The sequence below is a fragment of the Nyctereutes procyonoides genome, unplaced genomic scaffold (genome assembly GCF_905146905.1).
Source record: "Nyctereutes procyonoides isolate TBG_1078 unplaced genomic scaffold, NYPRO_anot_genome, whole genome shotgun sequence".
NCBI classification, from domain to species: domain Eukaryota; kingdom Metazoa; phylum Chordata; class Mammalia; order Carnivora; family Canidae; genus Nyctereutes; species Nyctereutes procyonoides.
Window position 1 is genome coordinate 79,499,713 of NW_026575125.1, and position 24,777 is coordinate 79,524,489.

General features: G+C 39.3%; 1 protein-coding gene and 1 non-coding gene across 6 annotated transcripts in view; one reads left to right on the forward strand and one right to left on the reverse strand.

Moving 5' to 3' along the window:
- The window catches only part of MID2 (midline 2), a 110,039-nt gene that overhangs the window by 41,081 nt on the left and 44,181 nt on the right, over positions 1-24,777 (forward strand). The gene's annotated exons all lie outside the window — the stretch shown is intronic.
- On the reverse strand, positions 23,980-24,086 carry LOC129519036 (U6 spliceosomal RNA). The gene has a single exon (XR_008666333.1). It is a non-coding gene; the product is annotated as a U6 spliceosomal RNA (small nuclear RNA).

Genomic DNA, 24,777 nt, shown 5'->3' on the forward strand with positions numbered 1-24,777 from the left:
CTAGCCTCCCAGGGCTATTCTGGGATTCTGATTGCCACCCAGTCATCAGCCAAGAAATCTGAGCTATTTTAGGAGGATTCCATTGGCTTTCGAATGAAATGGGATTTATGTTATATTGGTAGCAGAGAGAGAACATTTATACTTAAGAAGCAAAAAAATCTGATCTCACACATGAGTAGGCAAGTTGCATATTGTCTGTACTCCAGGGAGTAGAATTAAACATCTTCATGCTTTCATACTCCATTTCTGTCAAAAGCAGGAGCATTGGCAGCAAACCATTGGAAGAAAACCGCTGACTTCCAGTGAGCGCTGCTGAGTCCTATTACTTAACACTAACCCACTGTACAGCTGCTTACCCAGTTGACACGTCATTAGCCCAGTAGGTGAAAGCAAATGGTGTTCCTGTGTTTTGGCATTTATTCTTTGTGGTCTTTTAAACAGTAACTACCCTTAGTCTATAAAACCTATGTCTCTTTTTCCTTTGTGAACCTTTATCAGAAGGTATTTCTTGATCTCCACTGTGTGCTTAGCATTGTTTGAAGGGCTCTGGGGGACTGGGGCAGATATGTAAGTCACTGTCTTTGTCTTTGAAGACACCATAGTCTAGTTGGGGAAACAGAGCTAACAGTATGAAGCAGCAGTAAGCAATGCAAAATGATAGCGGACATTTACTGACAATATGTGCCTGCCATTGTGCTATATGGGCTTCCTGTTCATTTGCTCATTTAATCCTTTCAACTTCCCTCTGAGAAAGGCACTGTCATTAGCCCCATTTTTTTTTCTGATGAGGAAATTCACATAGCTAAGTGACTTGTCCAAGGGACATGATGGGACATGAGATTTAGAGAGGGAAAGAGGGACCTCATCAGACATGACCTTAAGAATCATGTTAAGAAGTTTGGAATTCAGGTCGCCTGGGTGGCTCAGTGGTTGAGTGTCTCCCTTTGGCTCAGGTTGTGATCCTGGGGCCCCGAGATTGAGTCCCAGATCGGACTTCCTGCAGGGAGCCTGCTTCTCCCTTAGCCTATGTCTCTGCATCTCTCTCTGTGTCTTTCATAAATGAATAAATAAAATCTTAAAAAAAAAGAAGTTTGGAATTCATCCCAAGATCAGGGGGAAACCAATCAAAAGTTAGTATGAAGCCATTTTAAGTCTGGAAATAGTGTGTCTTGAAACAGATTATGCTGCCTGGCTGCTGGGTTAAGATCACATTGAGAAGATTCAAGACCAAAGACAGAGGGACCAATTAGGTGACTGCTATAGCACAGTTCCCAGTATATAGTAGGTGCTCGGTGCACATTTGTTGGGTGAATGGATAGTTAGATGGATGGAAGGGTGGATTAATCGAAGGAAGAGATTCTAGTGGATAGAACCAGTGAAGTAATGATAAAGGATAGAAAGGGACAGATTTGAGTTATCTTTAGGAAGTAAGATATGGGATTTGACAATTCATGGGATATAGGGGATGAGAAAGGGAAGTTAAGAATGATGCCCAGGATTTCTGAGGGGCCAGCAGTGCCATTCACTCATTTAGGGGACATCAGAGAAGAATAGGGTCAAAAGGAAAAGAAAATGGGAAGGATATGTGTTTGGTTTCAGAAACATTGAGTTTGCGGTGCCCGTGGTTATGCAAAGGAAAATGTCACTAAGCAGTTAAATATGTGGGTCTCAACTTCAGGAGAGTGGTTCAGGAAAGAAATAAGGATAAGCAAAGCAAATAGCGATCTTTTTGGGGTGACAGAATTATTCTAAAGTTGGACTGCACTAATGATAACACAATTCTGTAAATTTAGCAAATATCATTGAATTATCCCCCTTAAAACAGATGCACTTTATGGTATGTAAATTATATCTCAATAGAGATTTTAAAAATTAAAAAAAAAGATAAGCAAGGCACTGTCATATAGGTGGTATTGAGGCCTTAGAAGTTGATGAGATCACCTAAGGGAGTTCATGTGTTAGAACTCTCTGAATAAAAAAAAAAAACTATCTGAATACTGGCATCTAAGGTACAGGCAAAAGAGTCGGAGTGATCAGAAGGGTAACTAGGAGAATTAGTGCCATGGAACCCAAGGGAAGAGAGGATAGTATTTACAGAAGAAGTAGATGGATGATCTTTTTTGTTTTAATTAGAGGAGAGACATAAATATCTTTAAATGCCAATGGGAAGGAGCCATTTGACAGCGAGAAGTGAAGGAAAGAGAGGGGAAGATGAATCAAGCAAGGACCTGGAGAGGATGGGATGCAGAGCACAGGTAGAGGGATGAACTTTCTAGAGGGAGAGAGATCTAACTTATTTGTTACAGACAGGACAGAAGGATGGTTGAGGATGAAAGTATATTTGCCTATTGATTTGTTGTGAGAATTTGAGGGAATCCTCCAGAGAGAATTCTACTTTCTTTGATGAAGAAAGAAGTAAGATCATTTGCTGTGTTTTTACTATGAGTGATAAAGGAGGTGGTGAGGTTGGAACTTTGAAGACTATGAGTTGAATCCACTGTGTAGATGTGGGAGAGATGTTAAGAGAAATATAGGATCACTGGAAAATGTTGGGAGCCCACTTGAAGCCAAACTCTATGAATTAATTAATTTATTTTTAGAGAGAGTTTGAGCAGGGGGTGGGGAGGGGCAGAGGTAGAGGGAGAATCTTTTTTTTATTTTTATTTTATTTTTTTATTTATCCATGATAGAGAGAGAGAGGGGGAGAGAGAGAGGCAGAGGGAGAAGCAGGCTCCATGCACCGGGAGCCCGACGTGGGATTCGATCCCGGGTCTCCAGGATCGCGCCCTGGGCCAAAGGCAGGCGCCAAACCGCTGTGCCACCCAGGGATCCCTAGAGGGAGAATCTTAAGCAGGCTCCATGCCCAGCACAGAGCCTGTAGTTGGGCTTGATATCATGACCCTGAGATCATGACCTGAGCTGAAATCAAGAGTTGGACACTTACCTGGCTGAATCACCCAGGTGCCCATGGACACTACGAATTTAAAGGAGAATCAATCTATGCTTGTATGATTAGCCTATAAGTCAGACTTAAAAGCATGAAAATTAAAATGCCCAGGGAGAGTTTTTGGTTAGGTGAGAGGAGGGATGGAAATTTATCTATCATCTATCTATCTATCTATCTATCTATCTATCTATCTATCTATCATCTATCTATCCATCACCTATCTAATGTGTTATTATATTAGGGATATAAACCTTTTATCTGTCACCTGTGTTATGATTTTTTTGAGGGGTTTGATATTTATCTATTTGCTTGTACAGCTTTTGTTTTTTTCTGGTTTATGGAGGAGGGTCTCCCCTCCTTAAATCTCTTTTCATATTTTTAGTGACTTTCTTTTTCTGTATTTTAAGTCTTTAATAGATCTGGAGTTTATTTTAGGATATGGAGTTTTGTTTTCTTCCAGATAATAAGTTACTGTGCAAAGAACATTTATTCATAAAACAGTCCTTATCCCATTGAATGGATCCTTTGCCATTGCCATATATTGAGTTTCCATATGTACTTGGACCTAGTCTGGACTCTACTCTGTTCCACTGATTTAATTTTCTGTTCATATGCCAGTACCTTACTATTTTCATTATAGTGGATTTATGGTAACTTTTAATATTTGGTGATATCTGCTATTTCTTTGTCATAATTTTCTTGCTATTCTTGGATATTCTGTTCCCATTCTCTGCATGAAATTTAAAATAATTGTATCCAGTTACAAAATATGTTCAGTTTGGATTGTGATTATCATTGCATTATAGTTATTAATTTTAGAAAGAAATGATAAATTTTCCCAATCAGAATCATGGAATCTCTGCATTTTTTAAGTTTATTTTGGGACTTTATCTTTAATATTTTATTGTTTTCCTCAAATAGGTATAGTAACTTTCTTGCTAAATTGATCCTTAGACATTCAAATAAATATAATATTTAAAAAATAAAATAGCATATGAAATAAGCTATTTTATATATTTTCTTTTTTAAAAAGATTTTATTTATTAGAGAGAGAGAGAGATGAAGAGAGCGACAGAGAGAGAGAGAGAGAGCAAGAGAGAGAGAGAGAACAAGCCCGAAGAGGGGTGCAGGGAGAGGCAGACTCCCCACTGAGCAGGGAGCTCGACATGGGGCCTGACAGGGGGCTCAGTCTCAGGACCCTGGGATCATGACCTGAACCAAAGGCAGCTGCTTAACTGAATGAGCCACCTAGGCATCCCAATTTTACATATCTTGTTGTATATAATAATCTTACCAAATTAAGTCTCTTAACAATAACAACAACAAAAACGGAAACAGAACAAAAAACCCACCTAGGCTCTTAGGTTTATCTAAACTAATTTTTTTAAACCAGTATTTATACCAATTATTTGATTTTCTCATTTTCTTTTGCCTCAGCTAAAACATTAAAAACACTGCTGAATAATAGTGGCAATATCAGTCATCCTTGCCTTTTTCATGATCTTGGAAGGACTTTAGCATTTTCCCCGTTTAGTATGATTTTGCTATTTGTTTTTTAGCATATTTAAAAGTTATCATTTATTTAGAGTTTTTTTTTTTTTTTGGCTGCTTAAAATCCACCGTGGTGGGATTTTTTGCACCATGGAAATCAGCAAGCACTACAAATAGTAGCTTTTTTGGAGAGCCAATTATTAAATGTTTACCAGCACACTATTGTCTATCAGAGTAACCCCTTTCTGTTGTCAGTATTGTGTTTTTTGTTCTGTTTTGCTTTCTTTTTCCACAGTCAGGATTTTTCAAAGAATCTGCTCTTGATTTTAATTATCCTTTGTATGATAGTTTCTTTTTTTTATTATTATTTATGATAGCCATACAGAGAGAGAGAGAGAGGCAGAGACATAGGCAGAGGGAGAAGCAGGCTCCATGCACGGGGAGCCTGATGTGGGATTTGATCCCGGGTCTCCAGGATCGCACCCTGGGCCAAAGGCAGGCGCCAAACCGCTGCGCCACCCAGGGTTCCCCTGTATGATAGTTTCATTTTGATTTTATTAATTTCAGCTTTTTACGAATGAAATCCTCTCTTCTGATTTATTTTAGTTTATTTCATTGTTCTTTTCAAGTTTCTCTTAAGTTGAAAAACTAAATCATTTATTTTCAATATTTATACATTTTCCTAAGTAGAGCTTTAAGTGTATCCTGTATGTTTTTTTATTAAGTGTGTTTTTTAAATTTAAAATTAAGAATTTCTGTTTTGATTTCCTCTTTGATTCTAAAATCGTGTAGGGGTGTGTATCTTAAATTCCAAGTGATTAAAGATTTAGGGGTTTATATTTTTTATTTTCTTCTTATTTCACAGGATTCTGATCAGAGAACGTAGCCTATAAAATCTCTACTTTTTAAAATATCTGTATTATGTTGTTCTTTGTGGCTAAGTACATGATAAGTGGTCAACGTTCCATGAACAGAAGAGAAAAGGTATATTTTCTATAGGATACAAAGTTCTAGACATAACTAATACATTATTTTATTGATAATTTTTTAAAGATTTTATTTACTTATTCATGAGAGACACAGAGAAAGAGACAGAGACATAGGCAGAGGGAGAAGTAGGCTTCCTGTGGGGAGCCTGATGTGGAACTTGATCCCAGGACCCCAGGATAACGACCTGAGCCAAAGACAGATGCTCAACCACTAAGCCACTCGGGTGCTGGATAGTTGTTTTTTTTTTTAAACCCTCTATATCCTTGCTTATTTTTTGGTGTGAAACCTACTTCATCTGTTGATTTCACACTATATTTCTTTTGTCTTATCATTTATCTATTTTTAAGAATATTTGTTTCCTAGAAGTACAACTGACAGTTTAAAGCAAAGCACATTTTTAAAGTTACTAATACATATTGTCAACAATCTCTCTTCACTAAGACAATTTATACTCCCACCAGAAATGTACAAGGGAGCAGATGGGGCTTTCCTAAGTTTTCCTCTACCATGCTGTTGCAGAATGCTGCTGAATTCAGTTACCTACATTTGCCTTTTTTTGTCTTCTAAGAAAAATTCTTGGATGCCAGGCAGGAGCTCCCATTGGATTAGGTTTAGAGTCAACAAAACTGATGGGTGTCATCCAGTAGGCCTTGTATCCCTCTAGCAAATAAAACCATGAGTGTTTAGGGCTTGGGATGCCTCAGTACAGAAAGAGGTCAGATAAATCAGTGGTTTTGATTAAGCAGTTAAATATATCCATGTTGGTCTTAAGCTCCTTCTACAGTTCTTGCTGCCCCCACCTCTGAATCCTCAAGATTCTCACTGTCTTTGTCTTGTCTAATAACTGACTTTTTCTTCTAATATTTTCTTCAAAACTTGTTTTCTGGGACAGTGAAATTCCTAATGCTTCCTGAATGATGGAAAAGTGCTGTACAGGGTAGCCTGGGGGGCTCAGCCCCCGAAGGGGCTTAGTGCCACCTTTGGCCCGGGGCGTGATCCTGGGGACTGGGGATTGAGTCCTGCATCCGGCTCCCTGCATGGAGCCTGCTTCTCCCTCTGCCTGTGTCTCTGCCTGTCTCTCTCTCTCTCTCTGTCTCTCATGAATATTTAAATAAAATCTTTTTTTTAAAAAAAGTACTGTACAGAGCTCTGCATTTTCACAAAGGACATATATTATTGAAGGTAGAGTTTTAAGGGTCAATAATTAGAGTGGAGGCAGTACAGGGTACTGATGGAGTCTTCTTTTTTTCCCCACTGTAAAACAGCAGTATTTATTCTTTAGAAATATGCAAGGCCTTTGAAAACTCAGTATTAAATTCCTCTTCATAAAGTATCTGAGTAAAACAAGTCAACTGTAAAAGCACATTTTTAAATATAATTAAAAAAATTTAAATATGAAACAAGCATTAGATGAAGAAATTATTTATTCATTGTGAGTATGCAACAAAATATTCCTTTATTTTTGAGATGCAAACAGAAGTACTTAGGGGTGAAATGATATACAGTGCTTTGGATTTGCTGTAAAATATCCCAGCAAGAAAAGGTGGTGGGAAGTAAAAGTCGTTTCATCATATTCTCTAGTTTTAAATATGCTTAGAAAATTTCATAATAAAAAATGTTTAAGGGATCCCTGGGTGGCGCAGCGGTTTGGCGCCTGCCTTTGGCCCTGGGTGCGATCCTGGATACCCGGGATCGAATCCCACGTCGGGCTCCCGGTGCATGGAGCCTGCTTCTCCCTCTGCCTGTGTCTCTGCCTCTCTCTCTCTCTCTCTCTCGTGACTATCATAAATAAATTAAAAAAAAATGTTTAAAATGGTAACAACGGCATCACTGCAGCAAGTAAAACGATGCTAAAAAGTATATAAAGAAAACATTTTTTGGGGGTGGGGCAAGATGGCGGAGGAGTAGGGTCCCCAAGTCACCTGTCCCCACCAACTTACCTAGATAACTTTCAAATCATCCTGAAAACCTACAAATACAATGTGAGATTTAAAGAGAGAACAGCTGGAACGCTAGAGGGAGAAGAGTTTGCACTTCTAACAAGTACAACTCATTTTTAGCCACTCTGCACTGAGCAAAATGACTAGAAAGAACTCACCACAAAAGAAAGAATCAGAAACAGTACTCTGCCACAGAGTTACAGAATTTGGATTACAATTTGATGTCAGAAATCCAATTCAGAAGCACAATTATAAAGCTACTGGTGGCTCAGGAAAAAGCATAAAGGATTCAAGAGGCTTCATGATTGCAGAATTTAGACCTAATCAGGCTGAAATTAAAAATCAATTAAATGAGATGTAATCCAAACTTGAGGTCCTAACGACAAGGGTTAATGAGGTAGAGGAAAGAGTGAGTGACATAGAAGACAAGTTGATGGCAAGGAAGGAAGTTGAAGGAAAAAGATAAAAACAAAAGACCATGAGGAAAGGTTAAGGGAAATAAATGACAGCCTCAGGAGGAAAAATCTATGTATAATTGGGGTTCCAAAGGGCGCTGAAAGGGACAGAGGACCAGAAAGCAAATTTGAACAATTCATAGCTGAGAACTTCCCTCATTTGGGGACGGAAACAGGCATTCAGATCCAGAAGATACAGAGGCCCCCCCCTAAAATCAATAAAAACTGTTCAACACCCCGACATTTAATAGTTAAGCTTGCAAATTCCAAAGATAAAGAGAAAATCCTTAAAGCAGCAAGAGACAAGAGATCCCTAACTTATATGGGGAGAACTATTAGGTTAACTGCAGACTTCTCCACAGAGACCTGGCAGGCCAGAAAGGGCTGGAAGGATATATTCAGGGTCCTAAATGAGAAGACCATGCAGCCAAGAATACTTTATCCAGCAAGGCTCTCATTCAGAATAGAAAGAGAGATAAAGAGCTTCCAAGATAGGCAGAAACTGAAAGAATATGTGACCACCAAAAAAGTTCTGCAAGAAACATTAAGGGGGACTCTGTAAAAGAAAGAGGAAGTCCAAAGAAATAATCCACAAAAACAGGGACTGAATAGGTATTATGATGACACTAAATTCATATCTTTCAATAGTAACTCTGAATGTGAATGGGCTTAATGATCCCATTAAAAGACGGAGGGTTTCAGACTGGATAAAAAAGCAAGACCCATCTATTTGCTGTGTACAAGAGACTCATTTTAGACCTAAGGACACCTCCAGCCTGAAAATGAAAGGGTGGAGAACCATTTACCATTCCAGTGGTCCTCAAAAGAAAGCAGGGGTGGCAATCCTCATATCAGATAAATGAAAGTTTATCCCAAAGACTGTAGTAAGAGATGAAGAGGGACGCTGTATCATACTTTAAGGATCTATCCAACAAGAGGACCTAGCAATCATGAATATTTATGCCTCTAATGTGGGAGGGGCCAAGTATATCAATCAATTAATAACCAAAGTAAAGACATACTTAGATAATAATACACTAATACTGGGAGACTTCAACATGGTACTTTCTGCAAACAACAGATCTTCTAAGCACAACATCTCCAAAGAAACAAGAGCTTTAAATGATACACTGGACCAAATGAATTTCACAGATATTTACAGAACTTTACATCCAAAAGCAACTGAATACACATTCTTCTCAAGTGCACATGGAACTTTCTCCAGAATAGACCACATAATGGGTCACAAATCAGGTCTCAACCGATACCAAAAGATTAGGACTGTACCCTGCATATTTTCAGACCAAAATGTTTTGAAACTTGAACTCAATCACAAGCAGAAATTTGGAAGAAACTCAAACACATGGAGGTGAAAGAGTGTCCTGCTAAAAGATGAGTCAACCAGGAAATTAGAGAAGAATTAAAAAGATTCATGGAAACTAATGAGAAGGAAGATACAACCATTCAAAATCCTTGGGATGCCCCAAAAGTGGTCCTAAGAGCAAAATACATCACAATACAAGCCTCCCTCAAAACACTGGGAAAAACTCAAATACACAAGCTAACCTTGCACCTAAAGGAACTGGAGAAAGAACAGCAACTAAAACCTACACCAAGCAGAAGACGAGTTAATAAAGATTTGAGCAGAACTCAATGAAATAGAGGCCAGAAGAACTGTGGAACAGATCAATAAAACCAGGAGTTGGTTCTTTGAAAGAATTAATAAGATAGATAAACCATTAGCCAGCCTTATTAAAAACAAAAGATAAAAGACTCAATAAAATCACAAATGAAAAAGGAGAGATCACCACCAATACCAAGGAAATACAAACAATTTTAAAAACATATGAGCAGCTACATGCCAATAAATTAGGCAATCTAGAAGAGATGGACGCATTTCTGGAATACCATAAACTACCAAAACTGGAACAGGAAGAAATAGAAAGCCTTAATAGGCCAATATCCAGGGAGGATATTGAAGCAGTCATCAAAAACCTCCCAAGACACAAAAGTCCAGGGCCAGATGGCTTCCCAGGGGAATTCTATCAAATGTTTAAAGAAGAAACAATACCTATTCTACTAAAGCTGCTCTGAAAAATAGAAAGGTATGGAATACTTCCAAACTTGTTTTATGAGGCCAGCATCACCTTAATTCCAAAACGAAAGACCCCACCAAAAGGAGAATTATAGACCAATACCCCTGATGAACACAGATGCAAAAATTCTCAATGAGATACAAGCCAATAGGATCCAACAATACATTAAGAAGATTATTCACCATGACCAAGTGGAACTTATCCCTGGGATGCTTGCAAGGCTGGTTCAACACTCATAAAGCAATCAACGTGATAGATCATATGAACAAGAGAAAAAACAAAAACCATATGACCCTCTCAATAGATGCAGAGAAAGCATTTGACAAAATACAGCATCCATTCCTGATCAAAACTCTTCAGAGGGAACATTCCTCAGCATCTTAAAAGCCATCTACGCAAAGCCCACAACAAATATCATTCTCAATGGGGAAGCACTGGGAGCCTTTCCCCTAAGATCAGGAACAAGACAGGGACGTCCACTCTCACCACTGCTATTCAACATAGTACTGGAAGTCCTAGCCTCAGCAATCAGACAACAAAAAGACATTAAAGGCATTCAAATTGGCAAAGAAGTCAAACTCTCCCTCTTCACCGATGACATGATTCTCTACATAGAAAACCCAAAAGCCTCCATCCCAAGATTGCTTGAACTCATAGAGCAATTCAGCAGTGTGGCAGGATACAAAATCAATGCCCAGAAATCAGTGGCATTTCTATACACTAACGGTGAAACTGAAGAAAGAGAAATTAAGGAGTCAATCCCATTTACAATTGCACCCAAAAGCATAAGATACCTAGGGATAAACCTAACCAACGAGGTAAAGGATCTATGCCCTAAAAAGTACAGACCCTTTCTGAAAGAAATTGAGGAAGACACAAAGAGATGGAAAAATATTCCAGCTCATGAATTGGAAGAATTAATATTGTGAAAATGCCAATGCTACCAAGGGTAATTTACACATTTATTGCAATCCCTATCAAAATACCATGGACTTTCTACAGAGAGTTAGAATAAATCATCTTAAGATTTGTGTGGAATCAGAAAAAGACCCCGAATAGCCAGGGGAATATTGAAAAAGAAAACCAGAGCCTGGGGCATCACAATGCCGGATTTCAAGTTGTATTACAAAGCTGTGATCATCAAGACAGGGTGGTACTGGAACAAAAACAGACACCTAGATCAATGGAACAGAATAGAGAACCCAGAAATGGGTCCTCAACTCTATGGTCAACTAATATTTGACAAAGTAGGAAAAAGACTATCCACTGGAAAAAGGACAGTCTCTTCAATAAATAGTGCTGGGAAAATTGGACAGCCACGTGCAGAAGAATGAAACTAGACCATTCTCTTACACCATACACAAAGATAAACTCAAAATGGATGAAAGATCTAAATGTGAGACAAGAATCCATCAAAATCCTAGAGGAGAACACAGGCAACACCCTTTTTGAACTTGGCCATAGCAACTTCTTACAAGATACATCTATGAAGGCAAGGGAAACAAAAGCAAAAATGAATTATTGGAACTTCATCAAGATAAAAAGCTTCTGCACAGCAAAAGAAACAGTCAACAAAACTAAAAGACAACCTACAGAATGGGAGAAGATATTTGTAAATGACATGTCAGATAAAGGGTTAGTATCCAAGATCTATAAAGAACTTAGTAAACTCAACATCCAAGAAACAAACAATCCAATCATGAAATGGGGCAAAGACATGAAGAGAAATCTCACAGAGGAAGACATAGACATGGCCAACAAGCATATGAGAAAATGCTCTGCATCACTTGCTATCAGGGAAATACAAATCAAAACCACAATGAAATACCACCACACACCAGTGAGAATGGTGAAAATTAACAAGACAGGAAACAACAAATGTTGGAGAGGATGTGGAGAAAGGGGAACCCTCTTGCACTCTTGGTGGGAATGTAAACTGGTGCAGCCACTCTGGAAAACTGTGTGGAGCATCCTCAAAGAGTTAAAAATAGAACTACCCTACAACTCAGCAATTGCACTGTTGGGGATTTACCCCACAGATACAGATGCAGTGAAACGGCAGGACACCTGCACCCCAATGTTTATAACAGCAATGTCCACAATAGCCAAACTGTCTAAGGAGCCTCGGTTTCCATCGACAGATGAATGGATAAAGAAGATGTGGTACATGTATACAACGGAATATTACTCAGCCATTAGAAACAACAAATATCCACCATTTGCTTCAATGTGGATGGAACTGGAGGGTATTATGCTGAGTGAAGTAAGTCAATCGGAGAAGGCCAAACATTATATGGTCTCATTCATTTGGGGAATATAAAAAACAGTGAAAGAGAATAAAGGGGAAAGGAGATAAAATGAGTGTGAAATATCATTGAGGGTGACAGAACATGAGAAACCCCTAACTCTGGGAAACGAACAAGTAGTGGAAAGGGAGGTGGGAGGAGGGATGGGGTGACTGGGTGATGGGCACTGAGGGGGGTACTTGATGGGATGAGCACTGGGTGTTATGCTATATGTTGGCAAATCGAACTCCAATAAAAAAATAGAAAAAAAAGGAAACATTTTTCAGTTTTGCCTACACTCTGCATCCAATTGTTCTTTGGCCTGGCCTATTTTTTGTCTACCATATCCCTCTCTCATAAAGTCACATTGTTTGCATCTCCTTGGTGAGGATAATGTGACGCCAGGCAAAGAACCAGTTGCGTGAATTAAACCACATTACTGTCCAAAGGCAGCGCACGGGAAATTGGTTGCTTAACGCATCCTTCCTTAGAAAGTGCACTGGGGAGATCCCTGGGTGGCTCAGCGGTTTAGTGCCTGCCTTTGGCCCAAGACGGGATCCTGGATCCTGGGATTGAGTCCCGCATCGGGCTCCCAGCATGGAGCCTGCTTCTCCCTCCTCCTGTGTCTCTGCCTCTCTCTCTATGTCTATCATAATTAAATAAATAAATCTTTTATTTTAAAAAAAGAAAGTGCACTGGGAATCTGGTGTTGGAGATTTGAGATCTGAACTCTATGAGATCATAAATCTGAACCCCTGCAGTTTATTTATGTTCAGAACAAGGTAGTTGAAATTAGCTCACTGTTCAAGTAAGGCCAGCCCAGCCCTTTATGTTCTAGATGAGATGAAGAAGAATGATTTGTAGAATAGAAATAATTTCTGAGTAGTGACTTAAGCCTTTATATGAGTTGGAAACACATTCGTGTGTGCACACATACGGACTTATGAGTTATAAGTTCCCGAACTATCTCAATTGACCAGTAAAATATTATGGAGATTTCAGTTGTAAATAACAAATCATCAAGAGTTGAAATGCCAGCCAACATATTTTACAGTAAGATGAGTAAGTATACGCGTAAATCGGAGCCTGAATCTCAGCTTTCCGGGACAGAAGTACTGCGTATTTCCAGACTAGAGTAGCAAGTTGGCAAGTTGAGGTGGTGGAGGAGTGGGGATGGGCATTCATATTACTTAACTACTACCTGTATTCTGGGTTCTGTGCTAAGACCTTTTCTTATTTGACTTTTAAAATAACCTGCCAGATAGGTAATATTGTTTCTGTTTCGCTCATTAGAAAGGTGGGCTCAGAGATGTTTATTGACTTGTTTGAAGTCACTCAGCTTTGAAGTTTCAAAGATTCAGGCCTGCTTGACTTCAAATCCAGAATTCTTTCCACTGCACTTTGTTGCCCCTAGGAGAAAAAGGTGCTGAGAAGAAATGAAAATTTAGCACACAAAAAATCATCAAAAAGAAAAAAAAGGAAGGTGTTTTTTTTTCCCTCAAAAAAAAAAGTTATAGCTACAAAGAGAGTGATCAAAGGGCAGGCTAATTTTGATGGTTAGAATGAAACAGGGAAACCGAAGGAGCCCTGGCCTTGGGATTAGAAAACCTGGTTTGGGTTGTAACTCCCTCACTTGCTAGCTTATATGACTTTGTTAATTTACTTTCCACCTCTGGATCTTCACTCCCTCATTCATAAATGCAGACAGGAATGCCTGTCCTATCTATCTCATAAGGTGGTTATTATAGAGATTAAATACAGAGATCAAATCTATTCGAAGAAAGGGTCTCTAGGCTAAACCACAACAAGTGTACAACTCAAACAACTACACAATTGCAGTTAATGGTTTCTGTGATTAACAGTAACAGTATATTAAGCTCTTTGGTATTTCCCAGCAAGTTGAGATTCCTTGTCCTTTGCTTTCTATTTTCTCTAGAAGATGCTGGATTTCCCAAAGTGAGGAACTGAGCCCTGAGTCCTAGGTAGAAAGTAGAGACCCAAAGCAAATTGCACTCTGTGCCCGCTCATGCCCTCACCATTTATATATAGGTGAATCATGTTAAGAGAAATTACTATCAGATCAGTAAAGGGAAAAGAAGCCCCCAAAAGGTAGCCTACTGCCTAAGCCAGTGTGATAGTGAGACACACTGATCTACCTACTTTGTCCTAGTGGCAGTGAAGAGAGATTATGATTTATAGGCATTATATACCCAGGAATGCATAGACACACACACACACACACACACACACACACACACACACACGTATATGAGCCTCAGGACTTTTCACCACAAGACAGCATCCATCAGGATAGGATCCCTGGATGAGCCAGTGTAACCTAGGGCCATCTCTGACTCCAGGAATACTTTCATAACACCACACTTTCTGTTCATAGTTTAGACAACTTCCTTTCATCCTTCCTCATCAAAACCACAGGCAGGCTAACTAGTGGATTCCCTGCTGTGTGGAGCAGGGAGTAGATGTAGGGAGGTGCATATTCATCAGTGCATTCACACGAATTTTAATGAGCCTCCAAAGTATAGAGCTATACTCTGCTGGGAGCTGAGGGTGCAGGACATATGGGTTCCTCTCCCTCAGCACCACAGAGGAGACTAAAATGGAATGTAATTATGGTATCATATTTGTATCCATGAGGGAATGTGTTAGATAGCTTTCTTGCTTACATACCTATTTCTTCTCAACTCCACCTAATATCTTTTGGGCTCTGAGCCTTGGGGATTGTGTTAACTATGAGGGAACCCAGAGCAAAAACAAACAAACAAAACAGAATAATAAGCTGAGGCCAGCCAAATTTCTTCCTAGCCAAGGATGCGAAATGTAATCAGTGTTGTGTTAGAAATTAGCAGTTGACCTCCCTCCTGGCATCAGCCCCCTGCTCTGAATGGAGGGAGTAGGTGATGGTCTAGCTCCTGGTAGGAAAAGAGGCCATCTTACCTTCCGAGACACAGCAAACCCTATCTAGCCAACTGCATTTGGGAATGAAGTGTAGGGTGTAAGGTGTGAGGAATGAATAAGAAAAGGGACATGGCAATCTCCGAGACAAGTGAATCATGACCTAGTATGTTCTAGAAAGCAAAAGCAGACACAAAATGAAAAAAATAAACCAGATGATGAAACAGTGCTCAGTTGTTCTGCAGAGACACCCAGAAGATATAGTGGTTCTGGCCATAGTAGTCACGGTTGTTGTCATTACAGTAGTAGTTGTAGTAAAAACAAAACAGAAACGACTATTTGACTACCTGTCACATATCAGAAAATGAATTAAGTGCTTTATTTCTGTTATTTCATTTAATAAGCATGTGCAAAACCCTTTTAGCTAGATGCTAGTATTATCCTCATTTATAGAAGGGAAAATTTGGCCCACTCGCCTAAGACCAAATAGGTGGTTGGTAAGCAACAGAACCAAGAGGCTAATGTGAGACTGTCTGACTTCAAAGCCCATTCTTTTAATGATTTCCAATTTCAATTTTGGTTTTTGGTAGATAAACCCCCACCCCAGGACTCCCAGGGACCTTTCCTAGAGAGCCCCTACACCCCCTTTCTCTCTTTTTGTCTTTCTCTCTCTGGCTATCCCCACCAAGATAACCTAAGGGCTCTCCTCAGGATCCCCTGACCCCCTTGGGCTTTTCACCATACAAACCCTTTAGCTCTAGTCTCTGTCCTGACTCATGAGGTAGTTGGGACCACTGGAGATATGTTCTCAAGACAACTTTGTTACCTAGTCATGGAGTTGGGTATTGTTTGGGGGTCACCTTTCTCACTGATACGCTCATATAGAAATCTTCAAGCCCTCATCCTGGGGCTCTTTCCTGGTTTTTCTCTATCTTCTTTCCCTACCCCCACTCTTCCACCCCACTCTACCCTTGTAGCTTGGAAGCAATATAGGCCTTTCTTGAGTTATTTTTACTCTTCCACTTGGGCCTTTCTTCTAGTGATGATCTGCCTTTTCTGAACATGGAACTAGTTTTTTTTTTCCCTTTTGTCATCTGAAGTCCCCTGTCTCAGAAAGGATGATTTCTTTCTCAGAACATGCCCTCCCTGACATTAGCTGTCAGGGTGTGAATATCCCTGAGCTTCCTGTTAGAGATTCTTGGCTCTGTGTGTATACAGGGAGTATCAGGGTGCTAAAGCCATCTCCCAGAAACAAAGGTCTTGGGGAGGAATGCTTATTTCAGACTTGAGTACAAAGAAGGACTAAATGCTCCCCACAGTCTAGTTTATGACTAGAGAAGGCATAATCTTTCACTGGCTTGCCCCACTCTCTTTCCCTTGCATAATTCTGTGCTGGTGAAAGGCAGTGAAAAGCAGGTCTTGGGGAAAGGCCCTGAACTCAAAATCAGGAAGCCTGGATTCTACCACTTGCTCTGGCACCCAGTAGTTGCATAAACTTGGGCAGAGCACCCTGTATGTACCTCTGTTACACTGCCTACTGTGCTGTATTGCAATTACCTGATTACATCTGGTTTCCTTTGTTGGACTCTCAGCTTCTTGAAAGCACTGGCCATGACTATGCCACATTCATGATAGAAGCTGCAAGTCCTGACTAGTCTTTCTGACTCATTCTGTCCCCCTCTAATCCATTTTCCACTCTGCTGTGGGCATGAGCTCTTTAAAATGCAAAGCCCACATGTCAACCCCCCTACCATGGACCCTTCAATTATTCCTCATCACCATTGAGACAAAGGTTATAAGATAAAGACCCATCATGATCTGGACCTTGCCTATGTCTCCAGCATCCCCCTCACCCACATGCACTTTGTACTGTGTTCATTCCACAAATATTTAAGCATATTTCTGCCTTGGGCCAGGCACTTGGAGCACAGTGTGAACATAGCCCCTGCCCTCAACTTACACTCTTCTCTGCTGACTGACTACTGCTTGTCCTTTAAGACTCACCTCAGGCATCCAGGAAGCAAGGTGAGTCCTTTAAGACTCATCTCCTCCAGGAAGCCATCACTCATGCCCTATACCTTTCTCCTTATCTCCCTAATCTGGTTCAAGTGTTTCTCCCCTGTGTACCTGGAGCGCCCCATGCATGATTCCATCATAACACTTTGAGTACCAATTTGTCTCCCCACCAGACTGTAAACTCTAAGAGTGGGAACTGTGTCTTATCCACTTTTTTATACCCAGCACATGGTGTGGTACACAATAGATATTGAGAAAGGATAATTGAATAAACAGTACCCTCTGGTGGCTAGCTATTATAAGTACAATCTTTTTTTGCATCATTTGAAAGTGAGTAAACCACAGGCAATTACCCAAGAGAGGTCAATTTTTGTTTCTTTTAACATTGGATAAGGAACCATTTCAGAATGTGTGGTCTCCTAGGACCTAGGTTGTTCTAACATCTTTCTAAATCTTTCATAATGCATCAAATAATATGTAAATGACAGAAAAAAATACCATTTTGAGTAATTGTGTAAAAAGAAAGTGTAATGGAAATTTGTTTCATGCAATGAAGAAATATAACCTGCTGTACAGTATTTCATTATATCTTTATTTCAGGGCCCACACACCCACATTCACTCATTCAACAAACATTCGATGAGTACCTGAAGTATGCCATGCACTATTCTAGGTGCTGGGGATAGAGTAGTGAATGAAACAAAGTACTTAACCTTAAGCTTATGTTCTGGTTGGTGGAGATACATAATAGCAAGTATATTTTTATTAGGGGTTATATGTGCTAGGGATAAAAATAAACTAGGGGAGAGTGACATCACCAAAATGGCAACCTAGGTTGCTCCTGACTTTGCTTCCCCTCACAGAAGAACAATGAACAAGACCCCACTAAGAGAATCCCAGAATATGGGGGTGAAGCTGAAGCACCCTTTTGCTCCACAGAGACCCAGACATACTGCATTAGAAGGGTGAGAAGTGGCTACATATTGACCATGTTGCTCCTCCTTCTGTCTAGTGCAGCACCATGCAGAGAGGTCTTCCCTGAGTTCCTCCAGTGGGAAAAGAGAACCCAGTGGGGACACCCATCTCCCCCTGACATTGTGGGTCACATTGTGAGAGCCCCCATTCTGATCTTATACCATGGGGATTGTAAGGGTATCTTTGAGGCTCAACGCTCTGACTGTGATCCATACGTGCAACAACTAGCATATATGGATCTTGGCTCAGATAGTAATCCCAACATCAGCTTTGCTTATCCACAGAATCAAGTTTGGGGGACACTCTAAAGCACTTTGTGGGTTGCAGATCTAGGTTTGGATCCTTAAATAAGGAGTTTTGCCAGCCCTAGAGCCCCGTTTGTCCAGGCCCAAGCAAGGAGCTGAATCCCAGTCCCACATGCTGTGGAGAGTGTTTTCCAGCCCCATCTGGCCAAAAGGGTTGGTGACAATGCCTGGAAGTAGTGAAGCCCAGTTACAATTGAACAGAGAGGCCAGCAGGCAGAGCTGATCACCCCAAGGGCCAAGCTAGTCCTGGACACGAGGTATTCTGTATATATATAGGCAGAGGGGTTAATTCATAGCTAAGGCTGAGGGTAACTCCTGGCTCATCTCAACTGGAGAGACTGGGAAATTGAGAGTGACCTGGAGCAGCCTCTCCCACTCTTTCCCAGGCAAGGGAGCTGAGACAGCTCCACCCACCATGAAGAGTGTCTTCTGGCTCTTTCTAACCAGAAGGGCTGGACACAATACCTGAAAGCTGTGGAATCCAGTGGCACTCAAGCTGAAAGGCAAGTGGGCAGAACTGGTCATTTCCAGAATAAAGCCAGTGGCCCTATTCAGTCAGAGAACTTGGGGTGTGGGTTGGCTTGAGTTAAGACAACAAAGAGCTTTATTGGCTTTAGAACTGCTTCTCCTGCTGTGCCCAGTGAGGGAATCTAATTCATAGCTCTACTCATCATTGAATAAAACCTTCAGATTGTCTGACCAGGGAACCTAATCAGAGGACATGGGAAGCTGTATAGTCCATTCAACAGCCCTGATTGTAGTGGCACTTAAATAGAGAGCACAGCTGGTGGGTTCCCTCTTCTGCAGAGCAAAACCAGGGGCCTCACCTGACAAGTGAATCCAATGCACGTTCAGGCCTGATTCTGTCCCCCCAACAATAAGCTGTGCAGACCCTGGGCCCTGACCTGCTTCCTTGTCAAGGCAGGAAAGCTAATTGATATTCACTAGCCATTAGTGAATAATGCCCAGACCCAGCCATCTAGTAATTCTGACCAGATAATCCAGGCAACAGTGGAGCCTATCCCTCAGCCTCACTTAGGTAGGGAACCAAGCTAGCAGTTCTATCCAACTGTTCCCAGCCAGTGGCAAACCCTCCATTCCTGTCCTCAGAGCCCCAACTATTGCTTCATCCAAAAATAGACCATAACAGTAATCCCCTCTGTCCAAGGACATTGCCAGCAGATGCCCAGAAAACCCAAACTGAGCTGACTAGTGAAGAACTATCTCTGCCAAAGCAAATCTGTGAAATTTGGAAGAGGAGCTCAATTACTTAAATGTACAGATATAAATGTAAAGAATCAAGGATCATTAAAAAGTAGGGAAACATGATACTACCAAAGGAAACTAATAAAGCACTAATTACTGACCCTAAAAGTAAAGATCCAAGAACTGTCAGACAATGCATTTGGAATAATCCTATTAAGGAAGTTTAGTGAACAACTACAAGGAAACACAGACAACTAAGTGAAATTAGGAAAACAGTGCATGAACAAAATGAGAATTTTGTTGAAGAAATAGCAACCATCAAAAAAAGACAAACAGAAATGTTAGAGTTGAAAAATACCATAACTGAACTTAAGAATCCAATAGAGAGGGATCCCTGGGTGGCGCAGCGGTTTGGCGCCTGCCTTTGGCCCAGGGCGCGATCCTGGAGACCCGGGATCGAATCCCACGTCAGCTCCCGGTGCATGGAGCCTGCTTCTCCCTCTGCCTGTGTCTCTACCTCTCTCTCTCTCTCTGTATGACTATCGTAAATAAATAAATAAATAAAAATTAAAAAAAAATTTCCTTTAAAAAAAAAAAAAAAGAATCCAATAGAGAGGGGCGCCTTGGTGGCTCAATTGGTTGTCTGCCTTTGGCTCAAGTCATGATCCTGGGGTCCTGGGATGGAGCCCTGCATCAGGCATCCTGCTCTACGGGGACTCTGCTTTTCCCTCTCCCTCTGCCTGCCACTCTCCCTACTTGTGCTCTCTCTGTCAAATAGATAAATAAAATCTTAAAAAAAATAATAGAGAGTTTTAAAAGTAGGCTTGACTATGTAGAAGAAAGAATCAGTGACGTGGAGGATGGAACATTGTAAATTACCCAGTCAGAGCAGAGGGGGAAAAAAGCGTGAAAAAGTCAGGAAAGTCTATGGGAATTATGGGACAAAATGTAAAGAAACAATAGTCACATTATGGTGAATTATGGGACAATATGAAAAGAAACAACATTCACAATATGGGAATTCCAGAAGGAGAAAAGAAAGAAAAGGAAGAAAGTATATTTAAAGCGATAATGGAGAAGAAATGTGTGGGAAATATCAGAAAGGGAGACAGAACATAAAGACTTCTAACTCTGGGAAATGAACTAGGGGTGGTGGAAGGGGAGGAGGGCGGGGGGTGGGGGTGAATGGGTGACGAGCACTAAGGGGGACACTTGACGGAATGAGCACTGGGTGTTATTCTGTATGTTGGTAAATTGAACACCAATAAAAATTAATTTATAAAAAAAATAATAAATAAAATTAAATTAAATTAAAAAAAAAGCGATAATGGTCGAAAATGTCCCAAACCTGGGGAGAGAAATGGACATCCAGATCTATGAGTGCCAAAAGATCCAAAATAGGTTGAATACAAATAGGATTACAATAAGACAAATGATTAAATTGTCAAAAGTCAAAAGAAAGAATTTTAAAAGCAATGAGAGAAAAAAGAGACACTATGTACAAGGGAACCTGAGTAAGATTGCTGTATTTCTCAACAGAAACTTTTCAGGCCAGAGAACAGAATGACATATTCAAAATATTGGAAAAAATAACTCTCAGGGGTACCTGGGTGGCTCAGTGGTTGAGTGTCTGCCTTTGGCTCAGGTTGTAATCCTGGGGTCCTGGGATCGAGTCCCACATTGGCCTCCCCACAGGGAGCCTGCTTCTCCCTCTGCCTATGTCTCTGCCTCTCTCTTTCTGTGTCTCTCATGAATAAATAAATAAAATCTAAAAAATAACTCTCAACCAAGAATCCCATTCCCAGCAAATCTGTTCTTCAGAAACAAAAAAGGGATAAAGATTTTTCTGAAACAAACAGAAGTGAGGGAGTTCATTACCATCAGACCTGCCTTACAGGAAATGCTAACGGGAGTTATTTGACTAGAAGTAAAACTATGCTAACATCATAAAAACATAAAAAGTTAGCATAAATCTCACTGTTAATGGTAGATATATCATCATATTTAGAATCTGTAATATGGTAATAGGTAATAGTCGTGTGTAATTGTGGTATAAAATAGTGGTGTATAATGATACTTACATAAGACCTACATACTTACATATGTACAATACTTACATAATAGTGGTGTATAATAATACTTATAACCCTAGTTTAAAAGTTAAAAAAGAACACAGTAAGAATAACCATAACTATAATAATCTGTTATTAGTTATATAATATTAAAAACATGTAAATTGTAACAATAGTAACCGAAAATGTGAGGGGAGAAGTAAAAGTGTAAAGTTTACAAATTTTATTCAAGTTAAGATTTTATCAGTTTAAGATAAAGTATTATAAATTTAATATATTTTATGTTTGCCTCATGTTAACCACAAGGGAAAAAACCCTGTAGTAATTACACAGAAGAACACTATAAAGAAGTCAAAGCATTTTAATACCAAAAGACATCAAAACACACAAAAAGACAGCAGAATAAGAAACAAAGAAAAGGGGCTCTGTGAAACAACCAGAAAATATTTTTTAAAAATGGCAATAGTAAGTCCTTACCTATCCATAATTAATTGAAATGTAAATGGATTAAATTATTCAGTTAAAAGACAAAAATCATCTGAATGGATAAAAAAATTCAAAAACATGATGTCTATTAAGAGACTCACTTTAGCCTTAAAGACACATAGACTGAGAGTGAAGGGATGGAAAAAGACATTTCAAAAAAAAAAAAAAGGTAAATGTAGCTGTAATTATATCAGACAATATAGACTTTAAAAATGGTAGAAAGTGACAAAGAAGGTCATTATATAAAGATAAAGGGATCAACATATCAAGAAGATATAACATTTGTAAATGTTTATGTGCCCAGCATTGGAGCATAAATAGGGGGGAAGAAATTAAAGGGGGAAATAAAAACTTCCTTGAGACAAACAAAAATGGAAATAAAACATACCAAAATGTATAGGATGCAATAACAACAGTTCTAAGAGGGAAGTTCATAGCAGTAAATGTCTACATTTAAGAAGCAAGAAAGATTCCAAATAAAGTACCTGACTCTACACCTTAAAGAACGAACAATGTTCTTTTTTAACAATGAAAAAAAAAAAAGAACAAACCAAGCCCAAAGTTAGCAGAAGAAAGGAAATAATAAAGACTGGGGCAGAAATCAATGAAATGGAGAACAGAAAGACAATAGAACATTGTCTTAATGTTAATAGAAAATATTAACCAAACTATGCATTTGTTCTTTGAAAGGATAAACAAATTTACAAATCTTTAGCTAGAGTAACCAAGGAAAAAAGAGAAAGGACCCAAATCAACAAAATTACAAATGAAAAAGAAGACATTACAACAGGGATTTGAAGGATCCTAAGAGCCTACTGTGAACAACTATGGGTCAACAAACTGGACAACCTAGAAGAGATGAAGAAAACTTTGGAAACATACAATTTACCAAGACTTAATCAGGAAGAAATCCTAATATACCAGTTACTAGTAAGGCAATTGAATAAATAATTTAAAATCTCCTAACACACACAAAAAACCCCTCAGGACCAAATGGCTTTACTGGTGAATTTTACTAAATATTTAAAGAAGAGTTAATGCTTATTCTCAAACTATTGTAAAAATTTCAAGAGGAGGGAACACCTCTAAACTCATTTTATAAGGCCAATATTATCCTAATACCAAAACTAGAAAAGAAAACTACAGGTCAATATCTCTGATGAATGTAGATGTAAAAATTCTCGATAAAGTACTAGCAAACCAAACTCAAGAGCACGTTAAAATGATCATACACCATGATCAAGTGGGATTTACCCCTGGGATATAAGGATAGTTCAACATTTGCAAATCAGTCTGTGTGATATATCACATTAATAGAATGAAAGAAAAGAAAAGAATTACACGATGATCTCAATATATGCAGAAAAAGCATTTGACAAAATTCAACATCCATTCATGATAAAAAATTCTTAACAAATGAGGCATAGAAGGAACATATCTCAACATAATAAAGGGTATATATGACAAGACCACAGCTAGCATCATATCCAGTGATGAATATTTGAAAGCTTTTCCTTTAAGGTCAGGACCAAGACAAGGGGTACCACTCTCAGCACTCCTATGCAACATAGTACTAGAAGTCCTAGCTAGAGCAATCAGGCAAGAAACAGAAAAGGTATCAGAATTGGAAAGGAAGCAAAATTGTCTGTATTTGCAGATGACATGAGTTTATGTATAGAAAATCCTGTCTTAACCAAAAAACTGTTAGATCTAATTAATAAATTCAGTAAAGTTGCAGGATATAAAATTAACATGAATATTAGTATTTCTATACATTAACAATGAATTTCCTTTCTTTTTTAAAAAATATGGAATGCTTCACGAATTTGCGTGTCATCCTTGCACAAGGGCCATGCTAATCTTCCCTGTATCGTTCCAATTTTAGTATATGTGCTGCCAAAGTGAGCACAACAATGAATTTTCTAAAAGAGAGATAAATTGCTGCCATTTATAATAGCATCAAAAATAATACTTATTGAGCAGCCCTGGTGGCGCAGCGGTTTAGCACCGCCTGCAGCCAAGGGTGTGATCCTGGAGACCTGGGATCGAGTCCCACTTCAGGCTCCCAGCGTGGAGCCAGCTTCTCCCTCTGCCTGTGTTTCTGCCTCTCTCTCTCTCTCTCTGTTGTCTCAATAAATAAATAAAATCTTTAAAAAATAATAATAATATTTATGAATAAATTTAAGGAAAAAGATTTCTACTCTGAAAGCTATAAGACATTGATGAAAGAAATAGAAGAAACAAATAAATTTAAAAAGTGTCCCATTTTCATGGATTGGAAGAATTAATATTGTTAAAATGTAAGTACTACCAAAAGCCATCTATAAATTCAATGCAGTTTCTACTAAGATTCCAATGACATTATTTACCAAAGTAGAAAAAAACTCCTAAAATTTATATGGAATGACAAGAGACCCCAAGTAGCCAAAGAAATTCTAAGTAAAGGGATGCCTGGGTGGGCCAGTGGTTGAGCATCTGCCTTTGGCTCAGGGCATGATCCTAGAGTCCCGGGTTCAAGTTCCGCATCAGGCCTCTGGCATGGAGCCTGCTTCTCCATCTGCCTATGTCTCTGTGCCTCTCTCTCTGTCTCTGTCTCTCAT